Source organism: Phocoena sinus, chromosome 14 (assembly GCF_008692025.1).
Source record: "Phocoena sinus isolate mPhoSin1 chromosome 14, mPhoSin1.pri, whole genome shotgun sequence".
Taxonomy (NCBI): domain Eukaryota; kingdom Metazoa; phylum Chordata; class Mammalia; order Artiodactyla; family Phocoenidae; genus Phocoena; species Phocoena sinus.
In genome coordinates, this window is record NC_045776.1 from 84,035,881 (window position 1) to 84,055,200 (window position 19,320).

The following is a 19,320-nucleotide window of genomic DNA, read 5'->3' on the forward strand; positions in this document are numbered from 1 at the left end:
TCTCACACCCACGCCTCCAGGAGAGGGCCCACAGCTGATGACTCACTCCTGCTTCACAGGCCAAGAAGTGGTTCCGCACTGTTGGGGGGCGGGGGGCGGGGAAGGACACAAACCCCAGAGTCTCAGTTTGCTCCTGAGTCAAATGGGAGCAAATCCCACCTCCTGAAGGATGAAAGGGGGTCCTGGAAGGCGAGAGCCTCTGCCCCCTGATAATCACCACCCCTGGTGACGCTCACACAGCTGCCCACCCAGCCTCCCACCTCAGCACAGAAAGGGCCATTATGACATCACAGGCCTGGAATTATGTTATTAGCCTGGGAAGGAGGCAGGACCCAGGCACAAAGGGCTCATTGTCATGTAAATCCGCGACTGGGGGGGTAGGAGGCAGCCCCTCCTGCCTTCCAGCTTCAGAGCTGCGCTGAGAAACCGACTCCCAGCCTTCCTAAAGAGTTCGGACATCTCCAGGCCTCGGAGGCAGACTGGGAAGTGGGCCCTTTCCCAGGTCTGAGCCAGATCCCTGGAAAATAGCACCTGCTCTGAGGAGGGGCCCCAACAGAACCTGGGTTCCAATCCTGCCTTCTCTACAGCTGTGCCACTGTCCTGTGAGACAGGGACGGCCAAAGGGACTCTGAGGGTGAAATAAAATCATCTCAAACAGCTGAGTGGCGCCCTGCGCACAGGAACGACTGCACAGGAAACGCCACTACCTATTTTCTTTAACTTTTTATTTTATATTGGAGTAGCGTTGATTAACAATGTTGTGTTAGTTTCGGGTGTACAGCAAAGTGATTCAGTTACACATATACATGTATCTGTTCTTTTTCAAATCCTTTTCCCAATTAGGTTATTACAGAGTATTGAGCAGGGTTCCCTGTGCTATACAGTAGGTCCCTGTGGGTTATCTATTTTAAATACAGCAGTGTGTACATGCACCACTACCTATTACGCCTCTGAGTACTGAGTGCCTGCGGCTGTGTGTCTTTGGGCAAGCTGCTTACCCTCTCTGTGCCTCATCTGGAAAGGGTGATTCAGGGCCCCCATCACAGGGGTGTTGGAAGGACTCAATATGCTGAGCTGTGCAAAATGCCCGCCCCACCTGGTCAGCACCCCTCCCCTGCACCCTGGACCCCTCAGGGCCCCCCACCACCACCACTTTCCTTGCTCACCAGCCCCACCTCTCTGACTACCTAGGAGGTGCAGACTTTCTGGGCATGCTTGGCGGGTTCCTACAGGGCATTCCTGAGCAAACATACAATTACTGCTTTTCCAAGGACTCTAGTTTTCCAAGAATGCCCCCAAATGCATTCTCAACCCCTGGGAACAGAACATATGGGGTGCAGGGAGGTGAGCTCACCATGAATTCCAGCTCGAGGGGCCTGGGTCTCCCTAGCCGGAGCCCTCGCAGGTGTGCATATCTGTCCCCATTCGCCTCGAGGGGACAGGCCCAGGTCCACAGCTTGTGGGGGACACTGAGTCAGGAACAACTGTTTGCTAAGCACCTACTATGTGCCCAGTGCCAGGGACACAGCGGTTACCAAGATGAACAAAATCCCACCTGGAGGGTTTGGGGGGACACGGCTGATGGACATATGTAAATCCCAGGTGATGACAGTGGCAAGGTGGCAGGAGTGATGATGGAGGCCTCTCTCAGGAGGTGACATGTGAGCAGAGGCTCAATGAGAGGAAGCTGTGAAGATCTCATAGAACGGCGTCTCAAGAAGAGCACGGCAAGTACAAAGGTCCTGAGGCAGGACCATGATCGGGGCTTCTAAGAAACAGCAAAGAGGCTCGTGGGGCTGGAACGCCCCTAATCCCCCACCCAACTCCCTGCCCCTCCAGGCTCTGCCCAGCAAAGCCAGAACCTGAGACGCTCAGCTGTGACTGACGTCCTGCCTGCCAACACAAGCCTCCATCACTCCAACATGACGGTGGAACCCCTCTCAGCAGCTCAGACCCCCGCCCCGGGTCCTACAGACACCCACGTGTCTCCAGCTTGGGAGGCTCTGAAAGCCTCCAGAATACTGAGGCAACCCCTTCCTGGACCTTCCTGGACCTCTTGAGATGCCCAAGGGCCCACGCTCAGTTACCAGCCGGCTATAAGGGGCACAGTCATCTGCCGACCCTCTCCCAGGAGCCCCTGGAGAAGCGTCTACCCTCGGATCAGCTCCGGCCGGACAGAAATGCTCTTCTCACGCTGAGTGCCAACGGAGATAACCCAGCTCACTCTAGGGTTAGCTGGTTACGCCCCAAAGGCCTTCTCACCACTGCTAGAGGCAGGAAGGAGTCCGAGGGAAACCAGTACCTACCACAGGGAACAGCAGAAGGTACGGCTGCACCCACAGGACAGAGCAAGGAGGTCAAAGTGCTCAGAGTAAAGGCGAGGTCAGCCACCCCAGGAGCGAGCCCACAGACAGAGCTGAGAACAAGTCCCACCTTGGGGCTGCAAAGACAGGCCTCAGAGGAGGTGACTGAGACGTGTGAGCTCTGGGTGGGCACAGGAAGCGAGGGAAGGGGCCCAGAGTCTAGGCTTTCTGGCTTTCACAGGTCATGAGCCCAGCGCCCTGTCCAGCTGACAAGTGGGGAGAGAAGAAGGAGGGGACCGAGGCTCAGAGAGGGCAAACAACCTCCCCAGGGTCACCCAGCGAAAGAACCTCCACACACAGGCTCTGGCTCGGGGTTTGAGTCCCAGCTCCGGCCCTTACAAACTGTGTGCCCTTGGGTGGGTCACCTGACCCGAGCCTCAGTGTCACCCTCTGAGAAGTGGGGCTCATACAGCACGCTCCCTTCCCGTGGCTGATTCCGGTATGAAATGAGACAGTGTGGGGCGAACTACAGCCATCACATCAGGGTTATAATAGTACCAATGACAGCACCCCTCCCCCTCAGCACGTGCCAGCACCTTCCTAGGCACTTAGCATGAATCAACACATCTAATCTTCGTGCCAACCCCATGAGGTACCAAACACTACCCCCCTTTGACAGATGAGGAATACTGAGGCACTGCAGGGTTAAGCCACGTGCTGTAATTCACACAGCTACACAGAAGCACACTGGGATCAAACCCAGGACAGCCAGGCCCCAGAGCCTGTGCTCGCCTTCTTTTCAGATCACTGTAGATTCACAGCAGCTGTAAGAAATAACACAGCTGGATCCCGTGGACCCTTTAGCCAGCTCCCCTCAATGGTATCATCCTTATAATAGCTGCAACCAGGAAACTGACATTGATGCAACTGGCCTTATTCAGATCTCGGGGGTTTACGTGTGCTCACGTGTGTGTGTGTGTGTGTGTGTAACGATGCAGGACAGTTCCACCGCAAGGGTCTCCTCTGCGACCTCTGGTCTGAGCCACCACATGTGACTGTCTTTCTCTGTGGATGGGGGAATCGAGTCCCCAAGACCCTCAGGGCAGGGTAGTGGTGGCAACAACATAGCTCTGTGGCTGACCCAGGTGGGTACTGAGGGCTTGGGGGCAGCAAAGGGACACTCGTGGGATCCTCGGCTGCACAGGCCTTTCCCGAGGCCCCAGGAGAGGCCTGAGGACAGTCCCCAGGAGAGGAGTGGGACAGCGGGCAGCTGGAGTGGGCAGCCTGGACACCAGGGAATTCCCCACTGGTTCCTGCTGGCCTCAGAGGAGAGGCCCCAAGCCAGCCACTGGCCCAGCATCCGGTGTCACTTACAAACACAGGACAGTTGCCACCCTTGGCGGGAGAGCCAGCCCTGTGCACCCGGCCCCCAGCCACGCCAGGCACCGTCAGGGTGCCTGGCCCAGGCTTGGTGAGGGACAGGGCAGAAATAGGCACGCAATGGGGAAGCCCCAGGGACCGCAGCCCAGGTCCAAATGCAGATCGAGGCTGGGGCTGGGGAGGGACCCTTCTCACGTCGCTGGAGTTTCACTTCTATAAAATAGGAGGGCTCTCAACAGGGAAGAAAAGAAAAACCGATGGAGACCAAGATGTAACTAACTTAATGCAAGCTTGTGGTCTACACTGATGGAGCCTCCCCACACCTGCCCACTTGAGGCCCCTGCGGGTGTGTCTCGGCTTTCTCCAAGGCAATGTGTGGGCTGTTCTCCCTGAATGGACAGGAGAACTGAGGCTCCATGGGGCTCCACGACCTGTCCAAGGTCACCCTGTCTGTGAGGGGTGGAGCAGGGACCATTCATTAGCCCCCTTAACGCCATTCAACAACTTAGGGGTGGAGACAGATGAAGTATCCATTTGCCAGATGGGGAAACCGAGGCTCAGAGCTGTGAAGTGACTTGTTCAAGGTCACACAGCCGGGATGTGAACCCAGGCAGTCTGGCCACAGAGCGAACCAGGAGCCTGCATCCCTCCCCCCACCTCATCCTCACGCCTGTGTGGCCCCTATTACTGCCCCATTTGACAGGCAAGGAAACTGAGGTTCGCACAGGGGAGGCCCAATGTACAAAGGGACAGAACCAGGATTCAAACCCAGGTCCGTGGCAACGAAGCCACTCCGTCTGGGAACCCAGCCCTCCCCGGCCTGTGCTCACACGCCCCACGAGACGTCCCGCTGTCTCCCAACGGCCCCGGCGCACCCAGACCTCAGGACAAATCACTCCCTCATCCCCTCCGCTTGCAACTAAGGGCTCCTTGTGAGCTCGGGAAGCCCTTCCAACTTTCCAGTGTTTATCCCAGCTCCTCGCTGCCAGGTCCCTGGGCAAGCCTGGGCCAGTGGCGCTGATTTCAAACCAGACACGGGCGCCCAGCCAAGAGCCACCGCGGTGGGAGCCGAGCGCCGGGGCAGCCACAGCGCTGCCTGCACCTGGCCCCCCCCTTGCTCCATGGCCACTGAGGCACCGGCGCCCCAAATCCCCAGGCCCCCAACCCACCCCCCGGGGCCAACACAGATGAACAGACGCCAGGAGCACCACATCCCTGGCCCTGCCCGCTCCCCCGCAGGGACGCGCACAGTACGGGGGCTCCAGGAAAGCAGCACTGTGCCCCCCACGCATCACTCCCATCCTCCCGGGCCCCCTGCCTGCCCAGCACCCTTTCTGGGGCTTCAGCAACTCTGATAAGGCGTCAGGGACCACTGTGCCCCAGCCATCGCCCACCTGCCGGGGCAGAACTGGGGCGTCAGAGCACAAGCCCGTCGGCCACCAAATGGGGTCTCCGGCGCAGGTCCCGGACCTCCTGCGATCTGTGGCCCCCAATCTCTGCCCCCTCTCCCCCCACCGGGCGGCCGGGTCACACCACATCTCCCTGCCCACTGCCAAGCCCGGAAACTTCTCTTACCCGAGCACATGACCGGCCTCTCGCTCACGTCAGCTCCAAACACAACTTGAAGGAACTCTCCCACAAAAACAGAAAAAAACAAAAAGAAAAGAAAAAGAAAGAGAAGTAGAAGGTGCCAGCAAGTGGGTCAGCGGAGTCCACACACACACATTGTTCTGCTGGCTTCCAGAGGACACGCCGCGTCCAACCTCAAACCCATCCTTCCTCCAGGGCTGACCCGGGAGAGGGGCGGCCCCGCCGAGCAGCCGTGCCGCCTTCCCGCGAGACTGCGGGCTCCCGCCCCGACTGGGGGGGGGCCCTGCAGCCGGCCCGGCCCCCCAGGCCCCCAGCCCGATGCCCCCCTTAGACGGGGTGGGCAGAGGTCCCCCAGGGACCACCCACGGGACCACCCGACCCACAGCAGGGTGAAAGCGCAGCGTTGGGCCCCAGGATCCCTGCTTGCCTCCTGCCCCTCCGGGCCTATAAACACAGGGAATTACATAAGTCCACTCCTCTCGTTGGGAAGCCAAAAGTACGAGCTTTTTCTCCTAGCCTTGGCAGTAAGTAATAATTCCTCATCGCCATGGTAACCCTGGCGGGCTTCCAGCCGACACTCCGGGAGCTGAAACACGGGGAGGCCTTTTTATAGCTCGGTAGAAAAACCTCACTGTTCACCGCTCGCAGGCGAAAGCGAGCTCCAGGCCAGCGTCTCCTCCTTAACCCGTCTCCTCCCAGCCGGACCGTCCACCCAGAGGGCAGCATGGCCGGCCCAGCCCGGACCCGGCGTGTACCCAAGCCGCTGCCCCTGTCCCTTCCCGGCCCTCCAGTCTCCAGGGTGACATGGCCACTGGGCAGGCTCTGTCTTTAATATATTTCTGCCCTTGTCATCTCAGGAAAAGCAAACATGACCCCCTCACATTGGTATTCTGAACCAGGGTTGTAACAGTGACAGGCCCAGAGGGTAAAAAAAGAGCCACAAACACACACACACGCATGCACGCATGCACAGTCCAAAATGGACAGCTTGGTGGTCAGCCAGGGGTCTGAACTTTGGCTGCAACTGGCTGTGTGACTCAGAGACAGGTCTGAGCTTCTCTGGGTGTCAGTTTCCCATCTGCAGCCAGGCAGGTTCTGCTCTGCTGCCCCAGCGCTCCAAGCACCAGCGATGAGGTGTCAGGGGAAGCTCCAGAGGGATCTCCAGGCTCGCTCCCCTGCCCCCAGCAACCAGGAGTTGGGCCCAATGCTGTCTGCCTGAGATGGCATCCTGAGCGATGCTGAGGGGTCCCACGGGATACAGATGCGGGGACGGGCAGCACAGGTGGAAGGCACAGCAACTGCAAAGGTCTGGAGGCCGGATGGAGTTCGGTGTGTTGCAAAAGCACAGAGAAAAATGGTGTGGCCGAGTGCAGTGGTGAAGCGGGGAGAGCATTAGAAGTCAAGGTCAGGGAGCGATGGGAGAGGAGTGGGGGAGGAACAGCATGAGAACTCTGGGCAAATCACGGAACTCCGTGGACTGGAGACCCTCCCCAGAATAATAATGACAACGACAGTTAACGGGTAACATGTACTGTGTGCCCAGCGCTGTGTAAGCACTTCACGTGTTAACCCATCTGTCCTCAGGACAGCACAACAAAAGGCAGGGGCACCCAATATACAAAGAAGGAAACAGGCCCAGAGAGGTCAAGTGGCTTGCCCAAGGTCACACAGCTGGAAAGTGGCTGAGCTGAGGTTTGAACCAGGCAAATCTGGCTTGCATCAACCCTGCCATTGGGTATAGTCAGCAGGGATTCATAGAGTGTTTGGGGCAGATCACATTTGTATGTGACAAAGGTCCTTGGCCACTGAACTGGCCGGGGGACTGGAATGGCCACTAGGTGACCTGTGAAGAGGCCTCCGTGGAGGCCACACGTGTGCTGACTTTCATCAGCTCATCCTCCAGCCTCTCCCAGAGTATTGTGGAAGAATTCTACAGATCTGCCTTCTTTTATAGGTGGGAAAAACAAGGCACAGAAAGACGTGAGCGACCAAAAGCTATATTTTTAGACCAAAGATTCCGCCCATCGACTTTCACCCTGACTGCCAGGAGGCCATGAAGCTCAGGAACGGGCCAAACCGGCCCCACCAAAACACGGGCAGGCGGCGGGGCCCAAAGCAGCAGGCTCAGAACACACGGGTTCCTTTTGTTCTTTTCTGTTTCTTTTGACACAGACCTGCACCCAGACTTTCTCAGAGGCTGGCCCTGGAACCAGGAGTAACACATCCACAACCCCACCAGAGCTATTTATCCTTTGGGCAGGTTTGACGCTGGGCTGTGTCATTCCGGGGTCACTTTTTGTGTCTCTCTCCTCCAAGAAGCTGGGTAGCAAATGGTTTGCTGAGTGACTCTATGAAGATGGCAAACCAGAAACAGCCCCTGGCAGCCCACTCTAGGCAGAGCCAGTCACCAAAACCAAGTTTACATTCAGAATAAGTTAGTGTGTGGTCGTCTGCTTAGCAAAAGAAGGCCTCATCCCCCAAGCCTCTGAGGGTGAGTATCCCTCGGTGCTCTGAAAAAAACCAAGATTCACCAACGTGTACTTCTAGGAACCTGTCTTCGGGCAACGCTTTGGACGGTGGAAAAGATAAGTGAAGACGTTACAGGATACACTGTGATGGGGGCCACAGAAGCATGGGGTCCCCAAAAAGAGGCAGGAGGGGTCCCTAGACCAAGTGGCCCTGGGTAAGACCCCCAGCCTCTGCAGACGTCAGTCTGCTCAGCTCTGAAATGGAGCACACCTGCCTGTTGTCTCTGTCAGGGTTAAGAGAAACTACATCTCTGGGGGGGCTCAAGGGACCAGAGGAGACCCACAGTCACAGCTCCCACTCAGCATCCAGCTCCAGGTGGAAGGGATCCCCACTCACTCCCTCCCCACGTGGCTGCCTCCTGACCCGGCCAGGCTCCGAGATAAGGTTGGAAGCAGGGGGACTTCCCTGGTGGCGCAGTGGTTAAGAATCTGCCTGCCAGTGCAGAGGACACAGGTTCGAGCCCTGGTCTGGGAAGATTCCACATGCTCCGGAGCAACTAAGCCCGTGTGCCACAACTACTGAGCCTGCGCTCTAGAGCCCGTGAGCCACAACTACTAAGCCCGCGTGCTGCAACTACTGAGGCCCACGCGCCTAGAGCCTGTGAAGCCCACGCACCGCAACGAACAGTAGCCCCCGCTCACTGCAACTAGAGAAAGCCCGCGCGCAGCAACCAAGACCCAACGCAGCCAAAATTTAATTAATTAAGTTAAAAAAAAAGGTTGGGAGCAGGGTGGGGGCTGGGGGATGAGAAAGAGAGAAGGAGCTAGAAACGTCCAGCTGTGTTTTTACCTCTTCCTCTCCTTTACTGAACCCCAGTGCTCCCAGATTTGGGCGGTGACTACCCCCTCCCTGGGCAGCCTAGGTTTCCTCATCTGAAAAGCCACTTACAAGATGATTTTGTAGATGTCCATCCACACAATGAGAGATTCTTCAGCCATAAAAAGGAATGAAGTACTGATTCATGCTACCACGTGGACGAACCTCAAAAACATCAATGGCAAGTGCAAGAGGCCAGACACAAAAGGTCACATTTTGTATGATCCCATTTATATGAAATGTCCGGAACAGGCAAGTCCAGAGAGACAAAGCCAGCTGGTGGCTGCCAGGGGCTGCGAGGAGACAGGATGGGCAGTGAGTGCCGTTGGGTTCAGAGTCCCCTTTTGGGGTGATGGAGATGTTTTAGAAGTAGACAGAGGAGTTGGTTTACAGCATTGGTTTTTTTGTTTTTGTTTTTTTTGGGTTTTTTTGGCTGCACCATGCGCGTGGCATGCAGGATCTTAGTTCCCCGACCAGGGATTGAACCCGTGCCCCCTGCAGTGGAAGCGCAGTCTTAACCACTGGACCACCAGGGAAGTCCCTGTACAATGTGTGTTTGTTTGATTATTTATTTATTTATTTATGGCTGTGCTGGGTCTTCGTTGCTGTGCACGGGCTTTCCCTAGTTGCAGCGAGCGGGAACTACTCTTTATTGCAGTGCTCAGGCTTCACACTGCGGTGGCTTCTCTTGTTGCGGAGCACGGGCTCTAGGCGCACAGGCTTCAGTAGTTGCAGCATGCGGGCTCAGTAGTTGTGGCGCACATGCAATCTTCCCAGACCACGGATCAAACCCGTGTCCCCTGCGTTGGCAGGTGGATTCTTAACCACTGCGCCACCAGGGAAGTCCCAACATTGTTTACATACTAAAAAAACCCAATGAACTGTACACTTTCAAATGGTTAATTTTACGTGATGTGAATTTCGCCTCAATTCAAAATAAATAAAACGGTGGTTTGGTTGAATGGACACCATTCCAGTCCAGTTTACTGATCTTCTGAAAGCTGTGTCTACCTTTAAGAGTCCCTGACCTCAGGCCTGGAGACATCAGGCATTCAGCAAACATTTATGGAGTGCCAGCGATAGGCATTGGGCACAAAGAATAAGCAGGAACAAGACGAAGATCCCTGCCCTCGTGGGGGTAACCTGGGGAAACGTGAGGAATTCAGCCACAGATAAAGATGTGATGAAATTCAAGAAGTGACAGCAGCTATGGACTGGTGGTTTCTGACGTGGTGACGGCTCGACAGTGGCCTGGATGGAGTAAGAGAGACAGGTGTGGAAACTTCTCAGAGAATAGTATCCGAGCCGAGGAAACAGCCAGGGCAAAGGCCCTCAGGTAAGGCTGCGTCGCACTTGGTGAGTTTCCAGGAGCAGCCAGGTGCCGGCACAGCACGGCAGGGAAGGTCAGCCTACAAGGATCGTGTAGGTCTTCAGAGTCCACAAACAGATCTTTACATGTGATAAAAATAAAATTCAGGGCTTCCCTGGTGGCGCAGTGGTTGAGAGTCCGCCTGCCGATGCAGGGGACGCAGGCTCGTTTCCCGGTCCGGGAAGATCCCACATGCCGCAGAGCGGCTGGGCCCGTGAGTTATGGCCACTGGGCCTGCGCATCCGGAGCCTGTGCTCCACAACGGGAGAGGCCACAACGGTGAGAGGCCCGTGTACCGCAAAAGAAACCCACAAAAACAAAAACAAATAAATAAATAAATAAATAAAATTCACAACTGCATTAGTTTCCTACGGCTGCTGAAACAAATTACTACAGACTGGACAGCTTGAAGCAAGAGCAGGGTGTTCTTTCACAGTGCGGGAGGCCAGCTGCCCCAAATCAAGGTGTCCGCAGAGCTGTGCTTCCCCCAAAGGCTCCTGGGGAGGATCCTTCCTTGCATCGTCCAGCTCCTGGTGGTACCAGGCTTCCTTGGCTTGTGGCCACATCACTCCCCTCTCTGCCTCTATCTTCACATGGCCTGCTCCCCAGTGTGTCTTCTTTTATAAGGACTTTTGTCATCAGATTTAGGGCCCACCCGAATCTAGGATGATCTCATTTTAGACCATTAACTTGATCACATCTGCAAAGACCCTTTGTCCAAATGAGGTCACATTCACACGTTCCAAGTGGATATTTCTTTGGGGGACCACAACTCAAGCCACTGTCACAATCAAGACTCCCAATTCAGCAGCATCAAATGCCAGGAAACATCCCTCATCTCCTCCTCTCCTTTCCACACTGATTCCAGGGGACCAGGCTGGAAGCTGCAGGGGCAAATGCTTGAGCATCTTAAGGAAATCATCCATCCTCTCTCCCAGGGGGCCCCCTGCAGCTGGCCCCCGGGCTGAGCCAGACAAGAACAGACCCCAAAGAACCCAGACCCCCTTCCCTGAAAGACGTACCCATGAGCCACTCACAGGCAGTTGGCAGGAAAGGGGCCTCCCTGATGGGGAGCCTTTGCCCCTGAACGGAGACTTCCCCAGACCAAATGCACTGCACTTCATTACTTCTTCCAGGCACAAAAGCATCACAGTTAACCCCTTGGCAGTTGTGGCTAAAGGTAGTGAACTGTCCCTTAGGGCTGGCTTCCCGTGTGCTGTTTTTTTTTATTTATTCATTTTTATTTATGGCTGCGTGCAGGCTTTCTCTAGTTGCGGCGAGCGGGGGCTACTCTTCACTGCGGGGCGTGGGCTTCTCATCGTGATGGCTTCTCTCGTTGCGGAGCACGGGCTCTAGGTGCGCGGGCTTCAGTAGTTGTGGCATGCGGGCTCAGCAGTTGTGGCTCACAGGCTCTAGAGCGCAGGCTCAGTAGTTGTGGCGCACGGGCTTAGCTGCTCCGCGGCACATGGGATCCTCCCAGACCAGGGCTCGAACCCATGTTCCCTGCATTGGCAGGAGGGTTCTTAACCACTGCACCACCAGGGAAGTCCCTCTTTTTATTTTAAAAAGGTGCCGCTCCCACCCACAGCAGCTGTGAGCTGGCCGCAGGCAGGGCTAATTGCTCACATCGAATTGCAGTGCCATCCTGCAGCCAAGGGCACAGAGCAACTGGCAACGACGGCTGGGGCAGGGGAGCCCACACCTGGGCAGCAGAGGAAGGAGGAGGTGTCCAGAAAAGCTCCTGGCCACCACCAGCCAGATGCCGGAACCCAACCCAGGAAGAACAAATTACACCAGACCAGGGACACACACTCCCAATGTGCCAGGCACTGGGGAGAACAGGTTTCACACCTGTGTGCTCCTTGATGCCTCACAACAATCCTACGGGGTGTTATCATCCCCATTTTACAGATGGGGAAACGAAGGAACAGAGAGGTGAAGTGACTTGCCCGAGGACACACAGCTAGTAGTGGCAAAGTCAGGATTTGAACACGGGGGGGTGTGATGCCCAAATCTACATCACTAACCACTAGGGTTTACTATCTCTCAGAACACATTGAGCTCCTCTGGAGGGCTCTGGGAGAAATCCTGCAGCCTCAGGCCTCCACCTTTGGAAATGGTATCTCTCTGGAGGCATTAAACGTGAATTCTCAAGTCTTGGGACCATCTGTGACATTCCCTGGACCGGTCTGCCCAGATCACGGAGGACAAAATATTTTGAGATGAAAGTCACAGCTAAGAACAGAGGCCACAGAATGATGGCAGCCAGCTGTGGCCAACAGGGAAGCTCTTTCTGGCACACATAATGTTTTTTTAAAAATTAGGACATTGCTTATAAAATCCAGATTTCCAGCTTCTCTTGGAAAAAAATCAGAATATCCAGCATGCCGGTTAGCCACAATCCCCACCCCTCCCTTTTGCCTCATTCCTTTTCCTCAGACTGCGCCTGAGTTTGGGACACTCCTTTCCCTCACCTTGGCCACCCCCCACCCCCAGTGTTAAAAATAGCTGAACAACCACTGAAGGCCTCACTTGGCAAGGAAATGGCAAAGAGAAACAAGTGCCATTCTTGGGGCTGCAGGCGACTCTCCCTCCCCCTTGGCTTGCCGTGCTGGTGGCATGAACCTGCCTGAGAAGAAGGCCCACACAGAAGGAAGCAGAGCTGAGACAGAGCCAGCTCTCCAAGGTGTGCTTTGAGCCCCTGGATCCAGCCATGCCTGAACTTGTCTTACCCTGGACTTTGCCATTAGGAGCTCCCATCAGTTCCTCCTTGTGGCCTAAACCTGAATGTGTCTCCACCACAACTCAGGAGCCCTAACTAATCACCCTCAGGTCTCACCTCAGTTGATACTTGTCCAAAGAAGCCCGTCCTGACCACAGGCAAATTCGAAACTTGTTACGCTCCAGTGATACAGCCTGAACTCTGTCCACATGACCCTTACTGCTTAACTGACCCTCTCCCTCTGGACACTAAACTCCTCAAAGGCACGAACCATGCCTGAATTCCATCACTCTGACCCCAGTGGCCTACAAATATCCAGAACATTCCAGTGCCCAATAAATGTAAATTAATCAACCAGCAAAAGAACAAACGGGAGAAACAAAAGCCACTAAACTTGATTTCTGCCTTAAACGTGGTAAAGGACCCAACCACTGAGGGCTATAGAATAGCCTCAGATCCAGAGAACTACTCCTGCTGCCCCTGGCTCTCAACATTCCTGAAACATCATGACCCCAGGGCCTTTGCACATGCTGTTCACACACACACACACACACACACACACACACACACACACACACACACACACCTAGCTGGCTCATCCCTCTTCCTTGCACAGGTCTGGTTCCTTCTTATGGTCCAGGTCTCAGTTCAACTGCCACCTCCTCAGAGACCACCCTTGATTCGTCTACCTAAGACGAGCCCCCCAGAAAGCAGAGTCGTCCCACCCTGCGTTATTCCACGACCAGCATTTCCCTGCCTTGCAGTAGCATGTTTGTTTATTGTACTGCCCATCTCCCCATCAGTCTGTGGGATCCACAAGGCAAGGCCCTGGTGTCTTGTTTGCTGTGTATCACACCCTACTCCCAGGAGGCCATGGGGACACCAGGCTGGCTGCAAGGAGGAAGGAAGCAGACCCTCATGTCCTGACCAGTCCTGACCAGCCCAGAGCAGCTGTTGCATGCCTGAGGGCCCTATGTTACACGGGGAGGCTGGCCCACCGCCGGTGCAGCCCTGCCAAGGGTTTCATTCTGGCTCCAGGCTCAGGGAGGGCTGCAGGTGGTGCCTGCACAGACCCCATAATCAACAGCAGGTGCTGTGGAGTCAAGCTTCCTGGGTTCAAATCCCAGTTCTGCCAGCTGCCAGCTGTGTGACCTTGGAGAAGCCACTTAACCTCTCTGTGCCCACAGCATCCTTACATACAAAATGGGGATGATAATACTAGCCCCTACCTCGTAGGGCTGCCTCAGGAAGTACATTAGTGAATGTATATGATACATTTAGAACACAGCCTGGCATAAAGTAAATGTGCAGGAATCATTAGATATTATAGGGTTAATAATAATGATAATGGCAAACTCTCACATAGCACTAAGGCAAGCAAGAAGTCAGGAAATGTTGGCTTGGGTAATAAATGCAGTATTTGCTCTGTGCCTGGTCCTGTTTGAAGTGCTTTACGCAGGAGTTCCTACAAGGTATGTTTGTTAATATTCATTCAACGTGCTTGTTCCAGCTCTTCCAGGCAGCCTCCCCGGATTGCTCCAACCCTCAGGAGCAACATGGACACACACAATTCCTCATGTGAGTCCGTCCTCAACTCCCCTCTCCGTCCCAGGCTACAGGGAGGGGCAGGAGAGCCCCCAAACCCCACGAGACTGAAGTCAGCACAAGGGTGTACATGCCCCACACCAGCCCAAGCTGCAGCCCCTGCTGGACTCCCAAAAATGCAGGCCCCATCGGGCACCCCAGAAAGTGAAACATGCTCCCTCACTGCAGTCTGCAGTGGGGCAACTCTTGGTGGAGGCCTGGGCATCCCAAGGGCATCCCAAGGGCTCAGGCCCCACTGCCCCTGACAGGGTCAGATGTCTGAGACACAGGGCACACCGTGAAAGAGGCAGTGACTTTGGCTGGGGGTCTGGGGTCTGCGTAGACGGCGTGTGAGAACAATACTGCCCCTCCAGCCACTGCCATCCTTTCTGTCCCCTAAATGATATGGATGCAGCTGGTCTCCTGGCCACCCAGCACAGCAAGGACCCCAGCGAAGCTAGCCTTTGGCGTGCACAGGCCCTTCACTTCTCGGACAGGAGAGGCAGACCCCTCCATGCCAGGGACCTGATGTGGCCCCAAACCAGGTGGTAAGAGCTGGTTAGAATGCCGGCCCCAGCACCCACCTGCTGTGTGACCTCACTCAAGTCCCTCCACCTCATTGAGCCTCAGTTTCCTCATCTGGAAAATGGGTCTAACGATCATTATCACAGGCAGGAAAACGAGTGTCCAAAGAGACAGCAAATCAAAGCCACAAAAAAAGAAAGAGAAGATCTAGAAAGAGGCTATTTTAATTTCTGCAAATGGGCTTTTGCTTTGTCATTAAATGAAACAAAATTTTATTTCATGGTTCAGAATGGTTTCTGTTTGGATTTACGGCAGTCCTGGAAGGAATGAGCTGATCTTTTTCAGCATTTAAGCCTCTGGGTGCCTTGAGCCACCCTAAGTTAGCATCTCCCTCAAAGGGCACACGCTCAGCAGAGACAGCACTCCAGGTAACCCACACAAGAGGACCTGGAGGCTAAGTCAGAAGACCTGGAAGGATGCGGGCTCTGGGGCAGACAGACTGGGTTCGAAACTCACTGGTTGTGTGACCTCAGGCAAGTCACTTAAGCTCTTTGCTCCTCAGTTTCTTCATCTGTAAAGTAGGAATGACAACAATCCCTACTTCACAGGGGGGTTGGAAGATTATATAAACTATAACAGGTAAAGTGCAACATAATTACTATGATAAACCCTGTTATTGTTATTGCTGTCATTTGCTGCAATTTCAAAAGGTTTAGAAACCCAACTGCAGGATAAAGACAAGTCCACCGGGATCCCTGGTGTCTGGGGGACCACCACCACCCAGCTCTCACTGGGAGCCCAGAAAGGCAGCGCCTCCCTCCTCCCTCCAGCTGGGGGCAGGGATTCCTATCAGACAGAAAGAGATACATGTCAGAGCTGAAGATTAAAAACAAGTACAATTATCGGGCAGGCATCCATCCATAATTATGAATTTGATGTAATTAGGCACCCCACTAACTTCATTACTTATTTATTTACGGGATTGCTTATTTAATTTACAGGCCTCCTTCTCTGAAAAGTCATCTTGGCTAACACCCCTCGGGCGAGGGAGGAGGGGACCCCCTCCTCTGTCCCCACCCCCACTCCCCATGCTCCTGCCTCGCCCCAAAATAGCTCCCCAGAAGACCTCCGTGACTGAGACGCAAAGCCTGACATTCACTCAACAGTGCTCAGTGCCAACCTGGAAGGTGGAAGGTGCAAAACATCCTTTACACCTTCATCTCTCCAGCAGAGGAAACCCAGGGGGAAGAAGGGTGATTCTAGGCACCGCCACCCTGTCACCAATTCCTGACGTGACCCTCTGGACCAGCAAGCACAGCGGTGCACCCAGTGGGGCTGGTACTTCCCAGCTTGGAGAAGGAGAAAGCACCCAGCTCTCGCCAAATGACCTTCGATAAGTCACCTGACTCCTCAGACCCTCACTTTCCTCAACTGTCAAATGGGATTATTAAGAACACTCACAAGCTAGCTAACCCTAAAACCCCCAGCTGCTGCCAGTTATTGCTACCCTGTGGCCTCAGCCAATGCAATAAGGCAAGAAAAAGCAAAGCGGTTTAAAGACTTTCTAGCTTCATTCATTAATAGCCAAGAACTAGAAGCAACCTAAGGGTCCATCAACCCATGAACTGATAAACAAATGGAATCATATATGCACACAATGACAAGTGAATCTCAAAAACTTCATGCAGAGTGAAAGAACCCAAACACCAAAAAGTACATACTTTATGATAATTTTATTATGAAAACCTAGAAGATTCTATAACCTCTATGACAGCAGATCAGTGGTTGCTTCTGGTGCAGGGTGGGTGGAGATTCTTTTGGGGGTGATGGAGACGCTCTACAACCTGATGGTGGTGGTTATATGAATGTTTATATTTATCAAAACTCATGGAGCTGAACCCTTAAAATGGGTGTATCTTATTACAGGTTAATTACATCTCAATAGGCTTTTTTTTTTTTAACTGTAACAGAAGAATATATACATATATTATTAACACCACTAACTCCAATCCCCATGCCCAGGTCAGGTCTGCTGGCTCCTTCACTGCCCCTCAAGTTCCCCCAAAGCCCCTGATTTATGAGCCCTGGACAAGTCAGGTAAGGACTGAATCCCAGATTTATCCCTTCCTTCCTGGGTCATTTAGGGCAAATCACTTTGCCTCTCTGCCTGTCATCTGCAAAAGCAGGGTTATAAATAGCATGATCCTTGGAGAGTTATTGTACACTAAAATGAACCGAGGTAAAAGTACCTGCTGCAGGCCCTGGCATACAGCAGGGGCCTCGTTACTGCTGCTGCTAAATGATGAACGGGCAAGCTCCAGGCCCAGTGTGGACAGGGCCGGCCAGGATTCTTGTCCCCCCACCACACATAAGTCCCCGGCCACAAGACTCCCAGCCTGGGTAGCTGCCTCCACCTCTGAAGGGTCCAGACTGCCAGGGTTCCAGCATTTAACTGATGCCTGCTGTCCAGGACAGGACAAGTCTCCTCGACTCCACCCAAATCACTCCTCCCAGGAGAGCGGACACAAAAGGATGAGGGCCCTGTGGAGAGGAGCTGGCCCTGAGGGTGGGACAGTATGCCCTAGAGGTCACTTGGGGACAGGAGCTGGCCGGCAGAGACGACATCCTGATGGAGAAGGGGCGTCCTGGCAGCCAGGCCATCACATATACACCAACTGGGGCAGGACAGGGTCACCCCAGAGCCCACTCATTTACGTAAGAAAAAAGACAACAGGAAAAGGACGGCAGGGAGGGGGCTTCAGGGACTGAGGCGTTCTGTGCCAGCTCCCATGTGCCTGTCTGAAGGCGGCTCCTGCTGCCCTGGGAGTGATGGAGCAGGTAGGCAGCGCCTGGCAGCCATGGCAGGAGGGGCGTCCCCCGGGCCCGATTAGAGGGCCAGGCGCAGACAGACGCGCTCAACTGTCAGCCTCGTCCTCCCAGCCCGCCATCAGAGGCACCATTAATTGCTGTCATTTGAGGGTGGCCTGTGGGGAGAAGGAGGGGGGCTGCGGGGAGGGGAAGGAAAAAGAAGGAGGAGGGAGAGGTGGGGGATGCAGGGAGGAGGGGAAGTGGGAGGAAGGAGGGGGAAGGACAGCTTGCCCAGGGCTGAGCATCTTGAGCTGGAAGGAGAGAGAACCACCCATACGTTACCCTCCCCCACCCAACGAAGGGCCCAGCGTCCCCCCAACTAGGGGCAGAGCTCGCCAACCCACTGCCCAGGTGGGGCAAACAGAGCCCAGAGAGGTGTGGTTCTGCCCATCCCAGCCCTGTGAACCTCCCCCCGCCGCCCCACTGCCCAGGTGGGGCAAACAGAGAGGTGTGATTCTGCCCATCCCAGCCCTGTGAACGTCCCCCGCTGTCCCCAGGGGATCCAGAAAGCCCGGCCGCCCCCCTCCCATCCACCTTCAGCCTCCACCCACCCCCAACCCCTCCCCACTCCTCTCTTCGCTACCAGGCACCACGCTGGGAGAGGTTCAAGGCTGGGGCAAACCCCACTTTCCCACGGTGCCCCGCACTCACACAGCCAGGATACCCAGCGCTCCCCTCCACCACCTCTACCACCGCAGGGTCAAAGCCTACACGCCACCTCCTCCCAGGACCGCCACCCTCACAAAAGATTCTGGAGCTGGGCTCCCTCTGCCACTTGCACACAGGGGACGTCACATCACCTCCCTGTGCCTCCGTTTCCTCATCTGTAGAATGGGCATAAGGACAGTGCAGTATTGAAGTGTTTGCTGCTGTCACATGATCACCCAGGACTTCTGTCCTCCTCGACCCGCACACGTCTCCCCTTCTGCTTCTTACTGTGGTTCTTTCTCAGAAGTGCCTGCTCCCCTGCCCCTGACTCCGGGCCCACCAGACCCAGCCCAGCCACACCCCCAAGATGAGGAGGGTCTCAAAAGGCCTCCCATGTGGGGTCCATATTGTGCCTCTGCCTTCAGGAGGGGAACCCAAAGCATCTGCCCGGCCTCCATGCCCCCCCGTGGCCCTGCTGCCAGATGCCCCTGCCTGTCCCCAGACAGGCCTTGTCTCTGGGCTGAGGAGCCTCTTGGGTCCTGCCAGGGGGCTCTCCTCAGAGCACTGGATTCCTCGGCAGGGGGAGGGACCCCCTCCGCCCCCTCCCCCATCTGTCTGCCTCGGCCTCCCTCAGACGTGATGGATCGCCCCAGAGGAGGAAACTAAGTGCTTGCAGACAAAAAGCCCTTTTATCGTCCTCGGGTGGGCCACTGGAGTGACAAGCGGATAACTCAGCCACAGGAGGAAGGCTCTCCATTAGGTCTGCGGTGCAGATGGATGGAGGACCGAGAGGCAGAGGAGAAGGAGGGAAGATCACCCCAGGCAAGGCCGCCTTCCTTCCAACTTCCAAGGCACCGAGAACGCCAGGTAGAAAACCCGGCTGGGCTGATCACTTAGCAGGGACCACCACCGGTGTCCCCCATGTTCCAAGATAAAACCCATGTCTGTGGGGCCTAGGGCCTGGCTCAGGAAGCAGGCAACCTCCA

General features: G+C 55.2%; 1 protein-coding gene across 22 annotated transcripts in view; it reads right to left on the minus strand.

Moving 5' to 3' along the window:
* NCOR2 (nuclear receptor corepressor 2) overlaps nt 1-19,320 on the minus strand; it is a 223,112-nt gene that overhangs the window by 169,727 nt on the left and 34,065 nt on the right. Inside the window, exon 1 of one of the 22 annotated variants that reach the window (XM_032653900.1) lies at nt 5,259-5,408. The exons of the other annotated variants lie outside the window; for them this stretch is intronic. The gene's annotated coding sequence lies outside the window, so the exon portion shown is untranslated. Of the gene's footprint in view, nt 1-5,258; nt 5,409-19,320 lie in introns of those variants that run through there. 22 annotated transcript variants of the gene reach the window in all.